The sequence below is a fragment of the Somniosus microcephalus genome, chromosome 11 (assembly GCF_052327205.1).
Source record: "Somniosus microcephalus isolate GS21.2 chromosome 11, FLI_Smic_1.0, whole genome shotgun sequence".
NCBI lineage: Eukaryota > Metazoa > Chordata > Chondrichthyes > Squaliformes > Somniosidae > Somniosus > Somniosus microcephalus.
The window spans coordinates 218,739,220-218,753,307 of NC_140997.1; the positions used below are offsets into that span (position 1 = coordinate 218,739,220).

Consider the following 14,088-nt stretch of genomic DNA (forward strand, 5'->3'; position numbering starts at 1 on the left):
GCTCTCGGATTGTCGTTAAAAACTCAACTGATTCACGAATGCCTTTTAGGGCAGGAAACCTGCTTGCCTTTACCTGGTCTGGCCAGTACGTGACTCCAGTCCCACACCAGCATGGTTGATTCTTAACTGCCCTCTGAAGTGGCCTAGCAAGCCACTTGGTTGTATCAAGCTGCTGCTGTGGTTGAAAAAGGCAGCCCACCATCTCGGGACAAATAGGGCTGGGCAATAAATGCCAGAAATGTATCTTTTAAACATTTTTTTTGCCTGGCGGTATTTTAAAAAGATTTAGCTTAGCCGTTTCCAAAGTCACAATTCTTCAGTTTGCTGCTCTTAATCTGGATCTTGTCACGTTGGTGATATTTTGGTGGTTTTGCTTCTTGGCTAGACTAAAAATCAGGAGGACAGGCACCAGCAATAAACTATAGGAAACTTTCGATTTACCGGCACCTAAATAACCGGAAATCTCGGTTAACCGGCAAAATTCAGGAGTAGGTTCAGGTAACTTTTATTACTTGCCTTCCTCCATGTGTTGCTGTGGAAGGGTGTGGCTGCAGCTGTTGCTAAGCTACAGAGACGCTTGCAACTTGTGGACATTGTTCTGAAGCTGAGCAACAGGGTTTGTTGCTTTATACGGAGCTCTCAGCTCCGTATCTTTTACTATAGCGTTCGGTTATCCGGAATTTTTGATGAACCGGCACCACGTCGGTCCCGTCCGTGCCGGATAAAAAAAAGTTTCCTGTATTCTGTTCAAGCCTCACTAAGCAATCACTGAAAGACCATGTTTCAAAACCTGTGTTCGTAGTAACGTTTTGGACTGTGAAGTGCTGTTTCAATAGAGCCCATTCATGCATTATGGGTGCTAGTGAAGACCTGCCTCACAATAGTATTCCCTAGCTGCCTTTAATGAAGAGCAAGATGAAAGAAAGAAAGACTTGTATTTATATAGCGCCTTTCACTACCTCCGGATGTCCCAAAGAGCTTTACAGTACTTTTTGAAGTGTAGTCACTGTTGTAATGTCGGAAACGTGACAGCCAATTTGCACACAGCAAGCTCCCAAAAACAGCAATGTGATAATGACCAGATAATCTGTTTTTGATGTTGATTAGGGATAAATATTGGCCAGGACACGAGGGATAACTCCCCTGCTCCTCTTCGAAATAGTGCCATGGGATCTTTTACGTCCACCCGAGAGAGCAGACGGGGCCTCGGTTTAACGTCTCATCCAAAAGGTGGCACCTCAGAGTGCAGCGCTCCCTCAGCACTGTACTGGGAGTGTCCGCCTAGAATTTTGTGCTCAAGTCTCTGGAGTAGGACTTGAACCCACAACCTTCTGACTCGGAGGCGAGTGTGCTACCCACTGAGCCACGTCTGAAACAGCACTGCACCCTGGGAACGTCCAGCAGAGGCAACAGCCACAAATGGAGGCATAGAGCACGAGGTTTGTTGAGGCTGCTGGTTGCTCGCAGGCTGAATTATCAATGCCACGGCATGAGACCAGAGCTGGATTGAAATCAGCTGTTCGGAAGAGGGGTTTTTACTGAGAAATAATGTTGCACAGGTGCAATAATCCTGTAAATATTCCAAAAAAGATTGAAGACCCACACGAAACCAGTTCTATTTGTGGTAGCTATCGGAACCACCACTTACATTGTGGAACCAATTTCAGTTCCACTGAATATATGATCAAGATCTGGGACCCTGGACTTGAAGACCAAGAGCAACTTGGGAACCATTACCCCAGCGTTCGCTTGTCACTCACCTTTTCTGATGTTGGTGGAAACTGCATTGCTGGCCTTTTATGGGTGAGCTGGTAGCTCAGTTGTCTTAGTAACCTGGAGAAATTTAGAGAGCCCCGGAAGTCGTTAGTGTCATTGGTGTGCATTTACCTTTCCCGTTGTCAATTTGCTTTCAGAGCCACCTCTGCCCCTGCAGCATGTCTGTTGCCCCATTTATTTTACACGGTTCCTGTAAAAGCAGGACTGTAATCGGTTAGGGCGATTCATCCGAGATGGCTGCATGTGATCTGAGGGAGGATGGTGATCAGGCTCCACTTTGAACTCTTGAAGATCGGTGCAGAATACTTTGTAAATTAAAGCTTTGTTGCACAATCAAATTTGGGATTTAAATGAAACCGGCGCAAGAGAAAGACGTTCTCGCACAAAGCAGGTTTGATTTGGTGACTGGTGCCTCCAGAGAGAGCTCACTGTGTGACTGCCAACACTGTGAACGTGCCAATGAACAAAAGTGCCAACGTTTCACAGGAGAAATAGGTAACAAACCACCGATTCTGTAAACCTTGATCATGCTGGTGTGGCTTGGAGAAGTGTCCCAGTAACCATCAGCAGTGTGCGCACCTTGTTGAAATTAAGCTGAAAACTTGATCATCTTCACGGGTGTTGTCGGGAACAATTATATTTTTTAAATCAACTTGGAGAGCCTCTTCAGTTCCTTGTTTCAGGAAAACAAACGTGGGGCCCGGTGTGGCATTAAAATATGTTTAGGTTAATGCATCCAATTTCAACTGTAGAACGAACAATAGAAGAACAACATGACGAGTTCCAGTACTGGATGCTCATTAATTATACACAGCAGAATTCTCTCCTCTTCTAGAGAGGATTATTGTGCAAATGTGTAAAGTTAGAAGAGTTGTCGGTACTTTTTCCAACACATTTGTAATAAAAATGACTGATTTAAAAATACTCGGAGCAGGATTTGCCATAAACAACCCAGAGAGTCATAGAAACATAGAAGATAGGAGCAGGAGTAGGCCATTCGGCCCTTCGAGCCTGCTCCGCCATTCAATGAGATCATGGCTGATCATCCAAATTCAGTACCCGGTCCCTGCCTTCTCCCCATACCCCTTGATCCCTTTAGCCTTAAGAAATATATCCAACTCCTTCTTTAATATATTTAATGTATTGGCCTCTACTGCCTTCTGTGGTAGAGAATTCCACAGGTTCACCACTCTCTGGGTGAAGAAATTCCTCCTCATTTCTGTCCTAAATGGCTTACCCCTTATCCTTAGACTGTGACCCCTGGTTCTGGACTCCCCGACCATCGGGAACATCCTTCCTGCATCTAGTCTGTCCAGTCCTGTCAGAATTTTATAAGTTTCAATGAGATCCCCTCTCATTCTTCTAAACTCCAGCGAGTACAAGCCCAATCGACCCAATCTCTCCTCATACATCATTCCTGCCATCCCAGTTATCAGCCTGGTGAATCTTCGCTGAACTCCTTCCATGGCAAGAGTCGGCCATTCAAGTTGTAGGTTCCAATTGGTAAATGCTTCCCGTGCACAGGTACAAACAGGCTAGCTTTATTTGAAGTATTAAGTGTGTAGTTTAGAATGAGGATTGATGCTGTTGCAGTGCTGGTTTCTACCCCACCTTTTTCACCCATCAAAGCCCTGGTTATGTGAGACATGAATTGCATCATCTGTATACAGGCCTACATGATGCCCAGTGCCTGTCCCTGTTCAGAGTGAAGCCAAATGAATAACAACAGATTGTGTTTGAAGTATAACATTTCATCGAGTCACTTGTCTATATGGGGGAGGAAAAGAATAATGGAAGACTGCAGGGTGTCTCGCCAGCAAGATCCCCTTCAACAATTCAAATGCTTGCCAGGAATTCTGATTAACTTCCTTGTTGCTTTCCCCTGTGCTGGCTTTTTACTAGAATGCTTTTGTCCGAGTGCTGATATTGAAGAAACTGGCTTGGAGGAATTGTGCCAGCCCTTGTGAGGGAACTGAGTTAATGGCCTCCATGGCAAGACTGCTGAAGCACCTTGGGCTCATAAATTGATCCCTGTTGGCTGCTTCACACTGTTGGCTGCCATAATTCACCTTGTCCCTGCAAGTTCCCCTGATCACAGCAATAGTGCGCAGTCTTCAAACAACTTTCTGAAGAAAAAAAACCAAGAAACAGCAGAAGGATGGTGAAGGGAATACGAATTCTTTTGTAGTGGCTGAGAGCGGGGCAGTGCAGTGACTGTGTTTAACAGGCGGTGCTCAGAGTGATAAGATTCAGGAATTTTGCCTGCTGCCCGCCAGTTAATAAGTTGCTGATCTTGGCTGCATTGCTACCTGGGAGCGTCACGTGGAAACCAGGGAGTTCCCCACAAAATGAGGAAGGAGAGGCCAAGTTTATTGGCTCTCAGTTGCGCACGCACGAGCAGCTGCATTGCCAGATGGTTGGGAAAGTAGGTATTTTACCCACACTGTTCCCAGATTGGATTGGCATGGGAAACTTGAATAATATGAGACAATAACTTGGTGGGGTGGGGTAAAGATCATGAGGGTGAAGTTTGTTTATTGGAAGGGGAGAAGTGGAACCTGTTGCCAAATGCTCGTAATACACACCCCACAGGACACAGTATTTCTTGCATTGAAAGCAAGACGGAAATGCACTTCCACATTCCTGTGTTTTTAAAAAAAAAAATATTTGTTCCCTCCATCTCCCATTGTTTTTTGATAACCTGATTTAAAAAATACCAGCAGAATGTTATAAATAGAGCAACATTTGCCTTGGAACAGATCGAGACTTAATGCAAAAGACCAAGTTGAAGCAGCTTACGGAAGTCAACAAAACCCTGCATCCGCTCCCCTTCCTGCCCCCACAGTACCACCACACTTAGCTGAGTTTGTTACAATGCTTAACTTGGCCATAGTACAATTGTAGTGGAGGCTAAGTAATGCAGAATCTTATGAATGCCTACTATGGAATTGGAGTCTAATAATAACTCTTAAATTCCTTATCAAATAATTGGATCGTTCACTTTTTTTTAGCGCAAAAACGGCTTTGCATTGTCAGGTGTAGCCCGTAGTTGGTATGTGCGGACAATAGTTGTCACTCCATAGGATGGCATGATACAGCATTTATAATTAAAACAAAGTCACCACAAACCCCGCCACCACCTGCTCCTCCTCTTCCTGCTGCTGCCCTCCCTGTGCCGCCGCCCACGGGCTGCTCGGGCTCCATTGCTCCGCCGAGCCGTCGTTGATTCAAGATTCTTTATTTGCCATATGTAACTAGTACAATGGAATGCTTACTCCCCAATCACTCCCACAATAAAGCTGTGGGAGCTCACCGAGACACGTCAGCTATTTTTACAGCGCCGTGTTCAGAAAGTCAATTCTTTGGCATCCAGTGGCAGTGGGAGCACGATGTCCCTCAGCCGCTCCGTCCTCCCCACTGTTGCCGGCTCGGCTCCACGTGCGGTGGCCTGCTTCTCCCGCTCACCCTCTGGCCACCATTCCCGGCTCCCCTCCTCCCAGTCGGACTGCGAGTCGTCGAGTCTGCTGCTGCGTCCCGATGCGCTGCGCTCCTCCGCCCGACTCGCCGAACACATCCTCCGGTCGCCGCGGCCTCCACCTCACCGTCGCCTGCTCCACGGTCCGACGGCCCAGGCCTGCTTCTCCCGCTTCCGGTCCAGCATCTGGCCGCCATGCTCAGCTCCCCTCCTCCCGGTCGGAATCCCTTCCCGCTGAGGAGCGGCTGGCCGATGTGCCCTAGTGGGTCGACGTGGCTGCTGCTGCTTGCTGCGCTGTGCTGCCTCCGCCCGACTCGCCGAACACCTCGCTCCGGTTGTGGGAGCGAGCGGCGAGAGCGGGCCGCCCAAAGCAGGGAGAGCGCGCTAGCACCGGACCGTCTCTGGCGCCATCTTGATGCTGCGCGGTCCAGGCGCTGATCCTGACCCGGCGGCGGTCCCGGGACCCGAGCTGGACATCCTATTTAGTCGTTAAACTGACGACTGGCCCGTTGGATACTAATTGAGGTGCCAACGCTGGCTGTTCAGGTTCACCCGTGAAGAGATGGTACTGCAGGGTTGGTCCTTACTGTGCAATTATATACCACCATAACTTGCCATTTTCAGAAGAGGGGAAAGTAGGTGCCTGGATCACAAGTTAATTATGGGTGAGGAAGGCCATTCAGCCCATTTGATTCATCCATCCAGAGAGATCCTAATACCCCTTACCTTCGATTGCAACATCCAGTTATTTCTTAATGACTCTAGGGTTTTGGCCTCCACTACTACTTTTGGAAATTTATTGCACATGTTGATCACTCTGTGAAGAAGAATTTCCTGATATCAGTTCTAAAAGTATCTTTCTCTGGATTGAACCTGAGTACTCCCAACTCCCACAGTTTAATGTAAAGTAATATTCCGGGTTAACTTTTTCTACACCTCTAACTCTGTATACCTCTGTAAAATCACCTCGTGTTGAAAAGCCCAAGTTTCTCCAGTCTTTCCTCATAACTCTGACCTTCGACACCAGGAATTAGCCTTGTGGCTCTTCTCTGCACTGCTTCCAGGGCTTGAATGTTTCTCTCGTCTTTTTTTGGTGATCAGAACTGGAGACGTACAGATTTGTTGTGCAATCTGACTGCAGCACTGTACAGTGTGACTGGCAAAAATTCCAGGGTGGAAATGTGGAGAATATTTTTTACGCAGCGAGTTATTATGATCTGGAATGCACTACCTTCGAGTGATGGAGGCGCATTCAATAAAGAAGGAAAGAACTTGCATTGCTACAGCGCCTTTCACAACCTCCGGACGTCCCAAAGCGCTTTACAGCCAATGAAATACTTTTTGAAGTGTAGTCACTGTTGTACTGTAGGAACTTTCAAAGAAGAATTGTGTGTGTGTATATATACTTGAAAAGGAGAAACTTGTAGGCCTGTGAGCAATGTTCCCTCTAAGCTGCTCGCGTGCATGGCCGTGCAGTAATCTGCAAGGTCCCGCGCAGACTGCGCACAAGTTTTTGCATTGGAAATACCGCACATGCACAGAAATTTAAAGGGACAGAAAGGAAGAAACAGGCCGCACCGAATGTATTGCAACCTACAGGGAACCTTGGCTATGGGGAAAGAGCAGGGGAGTGGGACCAATTGGATAGCTTTTTCAAAGAGCCGGCACAGACACGATGGGCCAACTGGCTTCCTCCTATGCTCTATGATCCCTCTGGACTCTGATCATTACCTTTTCTGACTTATATTTTACTGTTTCAGCCAAGTATTGGCTTGGTTGATTGCTGCCCCTGCACAGGTTGGACTTCTCCCAAGCATCTACAGTGCCTAGATGTTCCGAGCACCTACAGTGCTTGAGGCACTTCCATGATGCATGAGCTATTTGCCGCCTCCTGTCCAATTAACGTGTGCCTAAGCTTTCCCTCTAGGCTCCTTGCCATATGTCCACCGTAGAACTCTGCTCCATTCTGCTGCTGCCTTTTATAAGAAGCAGATTTGAAGAATGCTGCTGGGAGATGTCGCTGTTACAATTTCCCTGCAACTAGTCCATTACTTGAACTCATTCTTCACCGGAACTGAGCCTGCCTGAAAACTACACAGAGTATGTGACCTGTACTTGAGGACAGGTGGCAGAATTTATCATTTGTGTGTCCACTCTAGGAAGAGTCTCGGGTCCGCAACTGTTGACATTTGCTCCACCAGAGTGAAAGAAGTTTGTGAAACTTAAGAACATAAGAATTAGGAGCAGGAGTCGGCCATACGGCCCCTTGAGCCTGCTCTGCCATTCAATATTATCATGGCTGATCTTCGACCTCAACTCCTTTTTCCCGCCCGATCTCCATATCCCTTGATTTCTCTGGAGTCTCAAAATCTGTTGATCTCAGCCTTGAATATATTCAACAATTCACCATCCACGGCCCTTCCGGGGTAGAGAATTCCAAAGATTCACAAGATTCTGAGTGAAGAAATTTCTCATCTCAGTCCTAAATGGCCGACCCCTTATCATGAGACTATGCCCCCTAGCTCTAGACTCTCCAGCCAGGGGAAACAACCTCTCCACATCTACCCTGTCAATCCCCTTCTATGAAACATAACACACTGCTCAATTTAGTGGTGAAAGTAACTTGGTCACATTTTGTAATGTTTCCTGGTGCTTGAGACTAAAGTAAATGAAATGTGCAAGCACATGGAAAGTATGAAATTAAGCCAATCAATGGTGTGCACAAACCAGACTGACTGAAATCTTTGAAGGTCTAAATTTGCCATTTGTACAACCCTCATTGTTTTAATTTACTGCCAGTATTTATACTGAGCTTTCCAACCAAATGTGCTGTTGTTGTTTTTCCCTGTTTCTTGGCAGATTTATTTACTGTAGCAAATCTAGAATATTCAGAATGTTCATACCATGTCTGCTGGAAATATCAACAATTACCTTTTATGATTTTCAGTTCTTAAAAAAAAGCACTTGAAAAATTAAAAATGACTAAGCAGAAATTCACTGCAATAACTTGTGCCAGAGAACTGGCAAATCACTGCCACTCACAATTGGTAGAGGGTTTGTACCGTTTACTGAAGTGTTACCACGGCAACAGAACAATTGGTGTGAAGTGGGCATCGGTGATGTGTGAAGACTTGGAAATTTCCCGAAGGCATGCTTGCATACATAACGACATGGGACTGACCTGAAAGTTGAAGTAGATTAGGGCACGATCGGGAGAGCAACGAGTACGGAGGTGCCGGAACAGACATAAATAAACAGAGGCATTAAAGACGCACGTGCCTAATGAGCTACTCCGCTCGGTGGGTGAATTTATTGGCCAGCGTGATGTGGAGGCAATGTAGGCCCGGAAGGTCTTGGATGCAATCCCTAGTCTGTGCGGAGTTAATTCATTGCAGCCAAGGTTGCAGTGGGAGCATTACATTTGACATCAATGTTCCTGATTTAGGAAGGGAAGGAGAAGTTGGGCAGAGTTCCTATTCCTGCCCAGCGACTCTTGCTAGAAAGTACTTGTGTGCACACATCTAGTAAGGACTTGGCTATACTCGCTGAGGCTCCCCATGGTAAATAAACTGCTGACACGCGCCGTCTGGATTCACATTTTGAAGAAATGCCGCTTGACCAAGGTACCAGGGAGCAGCCACTGTCCATGGGACTGTACATCACCATCATTCAGAGGGGAGGGGAAGTTCCTGATGCACACACAGGCACTCTGAGGCAGAGAGAGAGAGCGAGCTTAATTGCCTTTAACTTGTTTTGTTCAAAGATTTCCCCCCCCCCCAAACAATATTGTTTGTTGGAACCCTAAACATTACATTCATGGCCTTTCCTCTTGTGGCAGCGATCATGTAGAGCTTTTTATCTCAGTATTTTGACACGGGGCTTTCTTTTCCCAAGAAATCTCAACTTTTAAACTATGAATGCGTGACTGGTATGACGTCTCTCACTGGCACTGCATCACTGCACTGTCTACAGTTCAACAGCAGTAAGTGCCCTACCCTAATGAGTGTTAACCATTATGTAACTCCACTTAGGGAATCATTTTAACCCTCCTATAGTTAACTTTTTTTAAAGAAGCTTTTGATGCCAATCACTATTAAGTTTTCACGTTGACACTTTTTTTTAGTTTTAATGGTGCTGGATTTTAAACTGTCTGTTTATAATTTATTTTTCTTTGAGTTTCCATGAACCCTTTCCATGCTGAATAAGTGCACTGCATAAAGTTGTACAATGGGTACCCTGTGTAATAAACCTATTCATACAGTTAAAAAATCGGTACGCATTGCCCTGTGGAATGAGCAGACTCCATATAGTCAAACAGTGGATAACTTTTACCCTATGGAATAAACATACTCCCAGTTACAACAGTAATCGTTACCCTTTGGAATAAGCATACTCCATACCATTGCAGAGCAAATACTGAGCTTTACCTGCATGCATTAAGTGAAGGATGACAGTAATTTCAGAGTTGAGTACCTGTTACGATAGTACTCGGTAAGATAATGGGACTTAAGGCGGATAAATCCCCTGGACCTGATGGCTTACATCCTAGGGTCTTGAGAGAAGTAGCGGTAGGGATTGCGGATGCATTGGTGGTAATTTTCCAAAACTCCCTGGATTCGGGAAAGGTCCCAGCAGATTGGAAAACTGCTAATGTAACGCCCTTATTTAAAAAGAAAGGTAGACAAAAGGCTGGAAACTATAGACCAGTTAGCCTAACATCTGTGGTTGGTAAAATGTTGGAGTCCATTATTAAGGAAGCAGTAACAGGACATTTGGATAAGCATAATTTAATCGGACAGAGTCAACATGGTTTTATGAAGGGGAAGTCATGTTTGACAAATTTGCTTGAATTCTTTGAGGACGTAACAAACAGGGTGGATAAAGGGGAACCAGTGGATGTGGTGTACAGGAAACTTTCTGGTATCCGGCACTGACGGGACCGAGCTGGTGCCGTACCATCAAAACTGCCGTAGAAACCAGCGCTAATGTTAAAACAAACGGAGCTTTTGAGCTCCGTGTGAATCAACAAACCCTGTTGCTTAGCAACAGCTTCAAAACAGTCGGCCGCAGCTTAAAAGCGTCTCTGCAGCTAAGCAACAGCTTCAGCTAGACCTTGCAGAGCCTGACTGGGAAAAAAAAAGCAACGAGAAGTAAAAAAACTTATAGGAAACGGCTCCTGAATTTTGCCGGTAGATAGAGCTTTCCGGACATTTAACCTCTGGTTATACGAAAGTTTCCTGTATTTGGACTTCCAAAAGGCATTTGACAAGGTGCCACACAAGATTACTGCACAAGATTAAAAAATCACTGGATTGGGGGCAATATACTGGCATGGGTGGAAGATTGGCTATCTAACAGAAACAGAGAGTGGGGATAAATAGTTCATTCTCGGGTTGGCAATCAGTAACTAGTGGTGTTCCGCAGGGGTCAGTGCTGGGACCCCAACTCTTTACAATCTATATTAACGATTTGGAGGAGGGGACCGAGTGCAACGTATCCAAGTTTGCCGACGATACAAAGATGGGAGGGAAAGCAGTGAGTGAGGAGGACATAAAAAACCTGCAAAAGGACATAGACAGGCTAAGTGAGTGGGCAGAAATTTGGCAGATGGAATATAATGTTGGAAAGTGTGAGGTTATGCACTTTGGCAGAAAAAATCAAAGAGCAAGTTATTATCTAAATGGAAAGAAACTGCAAAGTGCTACAGTACAAAGGGACCTGGGGGTCCTGGTGCATGAAACACAAGGTTAGTATGCAGGTACAGCAGGTGATCAGGAAGGCCAATGGAATCTTGGCTTTTATTGCAAGGGGGATGGAGTATAAAAGCAGGGAAGTCTTGCTTCAGTTATACTGGCGAGGCCACACCTGGAATACTGCGTACAGTTTTGGTTTCCATATTTAAGAAAGGATATACTTGCTCTCGAGGCAGTTCAGAGAAGGTTCACTTGGTTGATTCCGGAGATGAGGGGTTTGACTTATGAGGAAAGGTTGAGTAGGTTGGGCCTCTACTCCTTGGAATTCAGAAGAATGAGAGGCGATCTTATCGAAACATATAAGATTGTGAGGGGGCTTGATCGGGTGGATGCAGGGAGGATGTTTCCACTGATGGGTGAGACTAGAACTAGGGGGCATAATCTTAGAATAAGGGGCTGCTGTTTCAAAACTGAGATGAGGAGAAACTTCTTCATTCAGAGGGTAGTAAATCTATGTAATTTGCTACCTCGGAGAGCTGTGGAAGCTGCGACATTAAATAAATTTAAAATGGAGATAGACAGTTTCCTAGCTGATAAGGGAATTAGGGGTTACGGGGAGCGGGCGGGGAAGTGGATGTGAGTCTAGGTTCGGATCAGCCATGATCCTGTTGAATGGCGGAGCAGGCCTGAGGGGCCGTATGGCCTACTCCTACTTCTTATGTTCTTATGTTACAGAATTTTGTATTTGCAGTGTTGGAGTGGAGAGTGTTTTGCAACAAATACTTGGCAGCTGCTTCAGACTCTGATCCCAAACTAATCTCACAGCTAAATAGCTTGGAGTCCAGTAATTCCATGTACTCGACTCCCATTCCGTTAAGGAATTGATTGGCAGAAACCTTCTGACCACAGTTTCACTATTTCCTTGGGCTGGTGATAGCATCGAGTATCTTTTTAAAAATTCTTTCACGGGATGTGGACGCCGCCGCCAAGGCCAGCATTTATTGCCCATCGAGAAGGTGGTGGTGGTGAGCCACCGCCTTAAATAAAACTGAGTGGCTTGCTAGACCATTTCAAAGGGCAGTTAAGAGCCAACCACATTGCTGTGGGTCTGGAGTCACAGACTGGGTAAGCCAAAGTTTCATTCATTGAATAGTTTAATTGAATTTAAATTCCCCAGCTGCTGTGGTGGGATTTGAACTTGGGATCTCTGGATCATCACTCCAGTAACATAACCACTGTGCTACCGTATCGGCATTGTACATAACCTCTGCTGTAAACTATGGTCATCGTAAGGAAATCCAGGACTCAACTGACCGGTGGAAACGTGCCAACTGGCCTGATGGTATAGTGCGATATTGCCTTTTTATGTTCGAATCATAGAATAGTGCAGCACAGAAGGTCGTCATTCGGCCCATCGAGTCTGCGCCGACTGTTTTGAAGCAATCCATTTAGTCCCACTCCTCAGTTCTTTCCCCATATCCCTGCAATTTTCTCTCCTTCAAGTATTTATCCAATTCCCTTTTGAAGGCTACTATTGAATCTGTATCCACCCCCCTATCAGGCAGTGCATTCCAAATCCTAACCAAAAGTTTTCCCTCATGTCGCTTCTGGTTCTTTTGCCAATCACCTTTATAAATGTTTTGCTTTTATTTTTAAACTGTAGATACTTCTTGGTTCAGGTCTCGGACCTCTCCTGTCGGTGAGCCTTCACTCCCTATGTTCTAGGAGGCGCTTTCACTCATCTATGTAAATTAGTAGCGTGCCCAGTGATTGAGCCACAAGCCCTCCACTTTACTTCAGCTTGCTGGTTTTATCCTGTGCCTTTGTGTGATCTTCCGTGACTTCATGAGGTGGCATCAAGGCAGCATTTGACTGTGTGGCATCAAGGAGCCCTAGTAAAACTGAAGTCAATGGGAATCGGGGTAAACGCTCCACTGGCTGGAGTCATACCTAGCACAAAGGAAGAAGGTTGTCGTTGTTGAAGGTCAATCATCACAGCCACAGGACATTGCTGCAGGAGTTCCTCAAGGCAGTGTCCTAGGCCCAACCACCTTCAGCTGCTTTATCAATGACCTTCCCTCCAACATAAGGTCAGAAATGGGGATGTTCGCTGATGATTGCACAGTGTTCAGCGCCACTCACAACTCAGATAATGAAGCGGTCCATGCCCGCATGGAACAAGACCTGGACGACGTTCAGGCTTGGGCTGATGAGTGGCAGTTAACATTCGCGCCACAGAAGTGCCGGGCAATGACTATCTCCAACAAGCGAGAGTCTAACCATCTCCTCTTGACGTTCAATGGCATTACCATCGCCGAATCCCCCACCATCAACATCCGGGGGGTCACCATTGACCAGAAACTTAACTGGACCAGCCACATAAATACTGTGGCAACAAGAGCCGGTCAGAGGCTGGGTATTCTGCGGCGAGTGTCTCACCTCCTGACTCCCCAAAGCCTTTCCACCATCTACAAGGCACAAGTAAAGGAGTGTGATGAAATACTCTCCACTTGCCTGGATGAGTGCAGCTGCACAACACTCAAGAAGCTCGACACCATCCAGGACAAAACAGCCCGTTTGTTTGGCACCCCATCCACCACTTTAAACATTCACTCCCTCCACCACCGGCGTACCATGGCTGCAGTGTGTACCCTCTAAAAGATGCACTGCAGCAACTCGCCAAGGCTGCTTCGGCAGCACCTCCCAAACCCGCGACCTCTTCCACCTAGAAGAACAAGGGCAGCAGGTGCATGCGAACACAAACCACCTACAAGCTCCCCTCCAAGTCACACACCAACCTGACCTAGAAGTATATTGCTGATCCTTCATTGTCGCTGGGTCAAAATCCTGGAACGCCGTCCCTAGCAGCACTGTGGGAGTACCTTCACCACAAGGACTGCAGCGGTTCAAGAAGGCGGCTCACCACCACCTTCTCAAGGGCAACTAGGTATGGGCAATAAATGCTGGCCTTGCCAGTGATGCCCAGATCCCATAAGCAAATTAAAAAAAAAAACATTTGATTGTGATTTAGGATTTAACTACCAAATGCCTTTTATTAAACAGTATAAAAGAATAAGTAAAAAGTAGCAATGACAGCATAGATTTTACAATACTTGTTGAGGTTAACAATCTCCTTTCACAAGT

The 14,088-nt window shown here is 46.1% G+C and overlaps 1 protein-coding gene across 1 annotated transcript in view; it reads left to right on the forward strand.

Annotated features, from left to right (window-relative positions):
• gnai2a (guanine nucleotide binding protein (G protein), alpha inhibiting activity polypeptide 2a) overlaps window positions 1–14,088 on the forward strand; it is a 254,199-nt gene that overhangs the window by 196,701 nt on the left and 43,410 nt on the right. The gene's annotated exons all lie outside the window — the stretch shown is intronic.